Source organism: Coenobita brevimanus, chromosome 117 (genome assembly GCF_032717465.1).
Source record: "Coenobita brevimanus isolate Jiangsu-jjx chromosome 117, ASM3271746v2, whole genome shotgun sequence".
NCBI classification, from domain to species: Eukaryota; Metazoa; Arthropoda; class Malacostraca; order Decapoda; family Coenobitidae; genus Coenobita; species Coenobita brevimanus.
In genome coordinates, this window is record NC_137070.1 from 5,156,917 (window position 1) to 5,165,795 (window position 8,879).

The window sequence follows — 8,879 nt, forward strand, 5'->3', positions numbered from 1 at the left end:
AGAGAGATTAAAGAGAGAGGCTAGAGAGAGAGATTAAAGAGAGAGGCTAGAGAGAGAGAGATTAAAGAGAGAGGCTAGAGAGAGAGAGATTAAAGAGAGAGGCTAGAGAGAGAGAGATTAAAGAGAGAGGCTAGAGAGAGAGAGATTAAAGAGAGAGGCTAGAGAGAGAGAGATTAAAGAGAGAGGCTAGAGAGAGAGAGATTAAAGAGAGAGGCTAGAGAGAGAGAGATTAAAGAGAGAGGCTAGAGAGAGAGAGAGAGAAGAATGAGGAGGAGGACGAGGAGGAGGCCAAGAGGAAAGACGCGGAGGGAAAGGAGGGAGACAGCCAGAGAGAGAGATTAAAGAGAGAGGCTAGAGAGAGAGAGATTAAAGAGAGAGGCTAGAGAGAGAGAGAAGAATGAGGAGGACGAGGATGAGGCCAAGAGGAAGGATGTGGAGGGAAAGGAGGGTGAAGGAAGGAAGTGAGAGAGAGAGAGAGAGAGATTAAAGAGAGAGGCTAGAGAGAGAGAAGAATGAGGAGGAGGACGAGGAGGAGGCCAAGAGGAAGGATGTGGAGGGAAAGGAGGGTGAAGGAAGGAAGTGAGAGAGAGAGAGATTAAAGAGAGAGAGAGAGATTAAAGAGAGAGGCTAGAGAGAGAGAGAAGAATGAGGAGGAGGAGGACGAGGAGGAGGCCAAGAGGAAGGATGTGGAGGGAAAGGAGGGTGAAGGAAGGAAGTGAGAGAGAGAGAGAGATTAAAGAGAGAAGCTAGAGAGAGAGAGAGAGAGGATTGTAGAAATAGTGACAAATGAGATAGTGAACGATGATGCTAGTAGTGAGAGAGAAGAGAGAGAGAACTGGAGGTGTAAATGACCAGGAATGGAATGGACTGCGTTGATGATGATGATGATGATGGTGATGATTCTGAGTGAAGTGAGGGGGAAGGAAATGACTGAGACAGATTTTGAGGAAATAAATCACTAAGGAAGAGGTGTTAGGGAGCTACCTGGTGATACAAGGACTTCTGGCCATAGATTTGCATAGCCTGTTCACTATCACAATTATTCATTTTAATTGTTATTGGTATGTGGTGGTGTGTAGTGGATCAGACCCATCAACCACATGCAAGCCAGTAGTTGTGGTGCGGTGGTACTGTGTGTACACCGTGTAGGGATGCACCACCCCTTTTGTCGTACACATCGCCCCACCAGGGTCCTTCCCACCGCCACCTGCACCCAAATATCACCAGTTGTGGCTCCTGGGTGTATGCTGTAGGTGCATCCCAAGTAGTAAAGGTGGTAGTGAAGGCTGCCAGAGATCAAGCAGCATGGAGGATGACAATTGGGTGTGGAGGGTGAGAAGTGTGAACGTTGGGCTTGGGTTGTGAGAGGCAGAGCAAAAAAGACCTGGGATGAGGTCATAGAGTGTGACCTCAGGGATAAGGCACTGAATAGGGAGGCTGCCAGAGATCAAGCAGCATGGAGAGCCGCCATTAGGTGACCAAGGCCGACGCATGCATGTTGGAGCCTTGGTAAACGAAAACTGGAGGTAGGGAAGAAGAATAAACGAAACGAATAGGAGAAGTGTAACGGTAATAAACGAATCGAAATGGAGAGAGCCACAATAAACGTATTAATCCAAGATGTCAGTGCGAGTCTAGGAACGTAAATAGAATCCAAACCTCTGTAATTATAAACGAAACGAAATGGAAAGGTGTAGCAGTTATAGACGAAATGAGATGGAGAGAACACCAATAAACGAAACGATCCATGGTGTCAGTGAACGCGTGGAGCATAAATGGAATCCAAACCTCTATAAACAACAATAAGTGGAACGAAATGGAGAGGTATAGCAGTAATAAACAACAGAATACAGAGGGATGTAGCAGTAATAGACGAAATGAGATTGAGAGAACACCAATAAACGAAACGATCCAAGGTGTCCGTGATGGCGTGGAGTGTAAATGGAATCCCAACCTCTGTATTTATAAACGAAACGAAATGGAAAGGTGTAGCAATAATAGACGAAATGAGATGGAGAGAGCCACAATAAATGAAAGAATCCAAGGTGTCCGTGATGGCGTGGAGTGTAAATGGAATCTGAACCTCTGTATTTATAAACGAAACGAAATGGAAAGGTGTAGCAATAATAGACGAAATGAGATGGAGAGAGCCACAATAAACGAAACGATCCAAGGTGTCCGTGATGGCATGGAGTGTAAATGGAATCCGAACCTTTATAAACCACAATAATCTGTCCTGAATCTGTGACATAAGGTAATTTTGTAATATATATCAATCTCTATATTTTTTACTAATCAGCCCCGACCCTCGCGTTAGTTTCCGGGCTCTGACACTCGTAAAATACCTCTCCGGCGCAACTGTGCTTTCTATACTCCGTTCACTTCAAGTTGGCATTGATTTGAGGTGTAGCTGGCTTGGACGCAGACCTGTAGTGGGGGAAATACATACAAGGACATCGCTAGTCACGAAGAAGTGCAGTGGGAAGGATGTAGAGACGTAATACCATCTTGTTCAGGTACCACACAAGCGCTAGTCACGAAGAAGTGCCGTGGAAAGGATGAGAATTAGTGGCAGTAGCTATGAGTCTATGGGTTAAGGATGACAGGAGAGCGCTAGTCACGAAGAAGTGCCGTGGAAAGAATGAGAGTGTCTTCAGCCGTCAGTCTGGGATAAGGATGACAGAAGGAGAGCACTAGTCACAAAGAAGTGCCATGGAAAGAGCGAGAGCCTCAGTATCATCACATAGAGCTCTCAGGTAAAGGGATGTGAGCTTCAGGTGACCAAAAAAGCTCTAGACCAAGTGAATTTGAAAGCTCTATAGGTCAGTGTAGGTCCAGGCATTGTATAGAGGTGTGGAGGTCTGTAGGGTTGAAGATGCCTTACTTTATAATGGAAAACTATGCCTTATGAAAGTGTCCTCGGAGGTATAAACTTTCGTATATCACTGTAGCTAAGAAATGCACAAAATAATAATAATAATAATAATAATAATAATAATAATAATGCCATTGTAATTTATTTTGGAACTCATTTGTACGAACGGACTTCTGGAAATGATTTAACTTTTTGCCAAGGATAAGAATTGTATTTTTGTAGTTCAAGGCAGCGTATGTTTGATTTAATATAACTTAAAACACTAAATGTGTGTGTTATTTACCCTCTGATTGTTTAATGTACGTCATTTTATCAAGCACACACACACGTAGATGCACACGCGCACACAGAAGCAGTGCACGCTGGCGAAACGCGTCTCTATATCACCCCAATGTTGTGGTGTGTGTACTTCTGTAAACACACACACACACACACACACACACACACCACACACACACACACACATACACACACACCACACACATACACACACCGTAAATCCTGACTAACACTAACTGCGTTTCTTTATTACGCGTGGCTGATATACGATGCTTATATAGCCATACCTCAACATACAATACCCGTTGATGCCAAACCCTCTTTAACGATTGATTGTTCCTGCCGATGTTGATGATGTTCTCGTCTGAAATTGTGTGTTTAGGTTGCTTTATAAACTGTTTTTAGATTAATGTGTTTTAGCCGTTAGTGGGGTGAACATTGTTATTTTGGGGTACAGTTTTATTTACCTTGAAAGTGTAACATGTACTTTTTTTATAAACACACACATACACACACACACACACACACACACACACACACACACACACACACACACACACACACACACACACACACACACGGGAAAGGAGTTCTTCTTGTACGTACCACCTCCCTAACCACCAGTGTCCAGCTTGGCATTGAAATCATGAATATCCTCAGCATTTACAGTAATCTATTTAATATCCCGACTCCCCAGCATCCAAACATTTTGGGTCCAGACCATTGGAAAATAACAAACATCTGAATTTCTTTTCACCAGTAATTTGAACTTTAAATTTGCCCTGTGGTGATGAGCAGGTGTGTTTTGCCACATAGTTCCACCGACGTCCACTACAGCACCCCTGCCTCCTCCCCATTTCCCGCCTACCTACCGTTGTGAGTGCACGCCTGTCGCCATAGCCACCCACGTGCTGGCTTTTGTGGTGGTGCCGTACCTGCCGCAGACACTGGCGTTCCTCTGCTGCCTCTCACTCGTGTGTGTGACGATGGCCCCGCTGCCCAACAAGAGGACACGAGTGGTTCTGACCCTGGAGAAGAAGAGGGAGATATTGTACAAGGAGGACACAGGATGGTCAACATCACGCATCCTCTGTGAATTCAACCTGGCCTGCTGTACCTTCTTGTATATCCAGAAATCCCGCAACAAACTCACCCAGTACACAGCAGACTTTGCATCGAAGACCAAACACAGAGGAAGGTTATGTACCCTCCCAGGTTTGAGGGAGTTGACCGCTACACGCTGATTTGGTATGGTCAACAACGTGCTGCTGGTGCGTGGTACGGAGCTGAAGGCTGCTGCTGAGAAGTTTGCCAGGCTACACGACGCCCCAGACTTCAAGGCATCTGAGGGTTGGCTCTTCACTTTCAGGCTACAACATGGCCTTACCAACCATGAGGCCCGTGGCGAAGCTCTGGACGCCAACGAGGATGGAGTAGAGGGGTTTTGGCAGAAGGTGAAGGGCTTGATGGACAGGGATGGCCTCACTCTTGGTCAGGTCTACAGCGCTGATGAAACTGGCCTATTCTATCACTTGCTGCCAATGAACACCCTAGCACAGGAGATGGAGAAGCATGTACCTGGCCACAAGCTCTCCAAGCAGCGGATATCTGCTTTGTGTTGTGCCAATGCTAACGGCAACGGTATGCACCGGTTCAAGCCCGTTATTGTTGGCCGTGCAGCAGCCTCAGTGCCTTCATGGGGTGATGGATGTCCTTCCTGTCGTGTGGTACCATTCTGTGAAGGCTTGGTTCACAGCCAAGATCTTCAGAGACTGGTTTTACCGCCACTTTGTCAAGGAGGTCATCCATTACCAGACGAACACACCGGGAATCCCACGCAACCAAGTAAAGGCCCTCCTTCTTCTGAACAGTGTACCTGCCCACCCGTGCGACAAGGACTTGGTTGCTGAGAATGGCCGTATTAGGTGCATGTTTCTGCCACCTAGTACAACTGTTCTCATCCAACCAATGGACCAAGGAGTGATTGTGGCAACAAAGAGGCTGTACCGTTGAAAGTTCCTGGACGAGGTGATGGTTGTTCTTGAGGATGAGGACGAGCGCAGGGAGGGACGGGACACACAAGGCCAGCGGACTGTGGGCAACCTTCGCCGCTACAACATCAAGTCAGCCATCTACAATTGGACCAGTGCATGGAGGGAAGTCTCTGTCAAGACTCTGGAAAGTGGTTGGTCTGGTGTGCTTCTCAAAGTCGATGTGGTGCACGACTTTCTAGGTTTTGACGTGGATGACTTCCATGTGCGCCTTCATATGCATGGTGACGATGTTGATGTGGACGAAGTGCGTGAGTGGTTAGATGACGACGAGGGCAATCCTGGGTATCACATCATGTCTGATATCGAGATGGCATCTTCAGTCGCACATACAAGTACTGTACCCAGCTGGAAGATTCCAGTGAGGACGGCGACGATGATGCAGACTCCTCTCAGCGCACCACTACTCCAGCCATCCCCAAGCTGAGTACACTCCGGCAGCACATCGAGTTCATTCTGGACTACCTTGAACACCCGGACTGCAACAGGGAGATGGGGCCCCTGGGCCTTGTGGAGGAAGTGCACGCCGTTCCTTACGTCAATCAACCATTGACAGTTTCTTCAGGCCCGCCCTGGCTCCACACCACTGCCTCACCAAGACAGGCCTTCCACCTCCGAGCCACAGCCCAGCACATCAGCCACGGTGGAGTCGCCGCTGGACGTGAGTTTGTGGCTGTCTTCAGAGTCATCTGCAGTGGGTCGTCCATCACCACGGCCCAGCAACACAACCCTCGGCCACCTGCATCACCTACTTTTGGTCTCTGACAGTGAACAAACAGCAAAAACTCTCCACTAGACCACACGGGAATTTACAGTGTTGTGCGGTGTTAGGAACAGAATGTGCAGTGTAAAGAAATTATAATTCACAGTGCAAAGGACTAAGTGCAGCACAACACTGGATTACTGTACGTGTTTCAGGTGCACCTTCACCGCTGCCACAGCCATACAGGAGGCGGGTTAATCATTTCAACGGCCATGGACGTGTTGTAAGTACCCCGTTCACTGCTAAATATTTTCCTTACTTCTCATTCCTCATTCTTTGGTTCCTTTTCATGCATTTCCTGGCTTCTGTCCCTTATTTGCATGCATAGGGTCTTAAAGAGGTGCCGTGCAGGTCCGGTAGGGAGTTATGTAGGTTGTGTTCTGAGTCAGGCTGGGTTAAAGCGATAAGTACCAGTCCAGGAGGCAGGGACCCAGTATCCAGACAGTCCCACTTCCCGGACATGCCTTTGACTCTGTTACATCGGGTAGTGGAGGGATTATGCACTTCTCCTCATAACATTCATCCAGCCAGCTCGATCTCCTGTCAGTTCCCTAGCCTCACCGACTTCCAAACCTCTCCTCCTCACACGTTCATCCACCATATCCCTCCACCTTCTCCTTACCTCGCCTCCTCCCTCCTTCAAATTCGCTCTTTATCCAGACTATTCCTCGCTTCAATAGTTCGTTAAGGGCGGCTGTGTTTTTATGTCTGTCTTGCACGTGGTCCCTTTCACCTTTTTTTCGGTGATTCGTTTCCCTTTCGTCCCACAAAAACAGAGCCTTCCCACCAAGCCTCTCCGTTCCCTCGGGTCATCTGTACACATTGATCGGATCTCCCTTATCGTTCTCTTGTCTAGGGTCGGCAGAGTTAGTCGCAACAGTCTTTCCTCTTACAGTAGTTCACTCTTTGCCTTCTTTCAATCCTTCTTATATCTTTCTTTTTATGTGGATGGAGAGTGAGAGACTGATGAGGAGAGTGTATGTGAGTGAGGTGGAGAGGGGGAGAGGAAGGGGGAGGCCAAGGATGAGATGGAGGGATGGGGTGGAGAGGTATATGAGAGAGGGGGATGTGAGCTGGGAGCAGGGCAGTGAAATGTCGGGGGACAGGGCGACATGGAGGCGATTTGTTTGTGGCCACCCTGTACGGGATTGAGGCGTCTGGCAATAGATAATCCTAATATAAGACTTCTGACCAGTTACATATATTGCAATGTAGTAGTTGCTGCCTGGAATGTGTTAAGGGAGAGTGATGATGATGATGATGATGATGGAAGTGATGATGGTGGTGATGATGATGATGATGATGATGACACAAAATTACTTTCAAATTAATCATGTACTGAACACAGCTACAAGAATAAGGTTAGAGCATCACACATCCATCCATCCATCCTTCATCTAATCCTACGTTGCCCCATGAGGAGAGTAGGAGGCTGGGGCTAGGCAGTTGGTGCTGACATTTAAGATGAGAGTGGGTAGTAATAATAATAATTCATCCATCCATCCATCCATCATCCAATCCTACGTTGCCCCATGAGGAGTGTAGGGGGCCAGGGCTAGGCAAGTTGGTGCTGACATTTACGATGGGAGTGAATCAAATATTTATACTAAAGACAATCATTGACAACCCTGCCGCCATGTTCAATGCAATTAAGTGTAGTAGTGTTGTACTAAACAGTGTATTCCTACAATATACCAAACAATATAACAAGCAGTTCAAATCAATGTTCTAAACACATCTTCAAATACAAACAACTTCTTTTTAACTGCTGCAGTTTGTTAAAGTTGACACAAACAGGCGTGAGAACTCCTGACTCAACTAAAATGGCCACATAATCACGGCTGTAATTCCACCGTCACTTTGTACACTTGGCAGGAGTAAGAGAGTAGCCGGCCAGCATCTTCGTACGCTCTCTGTCAAGCTCATGTTTTTCTTTGTGATTTTTCTCCAGATTCCTTTGACCTGACTGCGTTGTCTTGGCTGCCACCTCCATCAGGCTTTGAATGCTAGTGACCTCTGCCATGTTCTTCGCCTCTGCCGTGTTCTTCGCCTTTGCCGTGTTCTTCACCTCTGCCATGTTCTTCACCTCTGCCATGTTCTTCGCCTCTGCCATGTTCTTCGCCTCTGCCATGCTCTTGTCTATAATGGCATTGTGTAGTCTTCTCTTCGCCTCACTGTACAATCCCTCCGTCACCTTCACCTCCTCCTGGCACTCCTCCTGCTCCTTCCTGACAGACTCCTCTCTCTCCTTCAGCTTCTTCATCTCCAGACAACTGTTGGCTTCTTGCTGTTCTTGGCTTTCCTTTTCTTTCGGGTCTGTCAGTCTCTGTTCATTGGCCTTCCTCTCTCTCTCTCTTCTACAATTTGTGTGGTGTATGAACTGTAGGCAGATCTGTGGCTGCATCACAGCTGAGGTGATTGGCACAGCATGTCCAGTAACGCTGACTGCAGCTTTGGTTGTTCTCAGTGCCTGTATTGACTCATTGGACAGCAGAGTGCATTCACTGGTGACATTTCTCCTGTTTTCTGACAGGGAACGCTCAACTTCAGCAGTGCCACGGGCATGATGTAGACGTGGTCACCAGTTCGGGCAAGACTGTGTACTGTGCTGATCCCATACACTTGTTCTGTTCAGTACCCTCTGCCAGTAGTGATCAATGCATTGACACTCCTGTGAACCAGGCTCTCAGTACCAGCTGTGTGGGATCTCTTGTGCCTGATACAGCCGCCACTCATCTGTCAGTTGGCTGATCTCTTCCTGCCTGATGACCTGTGGCATCGTCTTGGCAGTTCTTTCAGCAGCCTGAACCCCACATTCAGCCTTCTGAAGCAGTGGATGCAGTGGTGCCAGGGCTTTCAGGATCTCACTGCCAACACTGGCTCCAGGCTCTCAAGAAAGCAGAGTTGAACC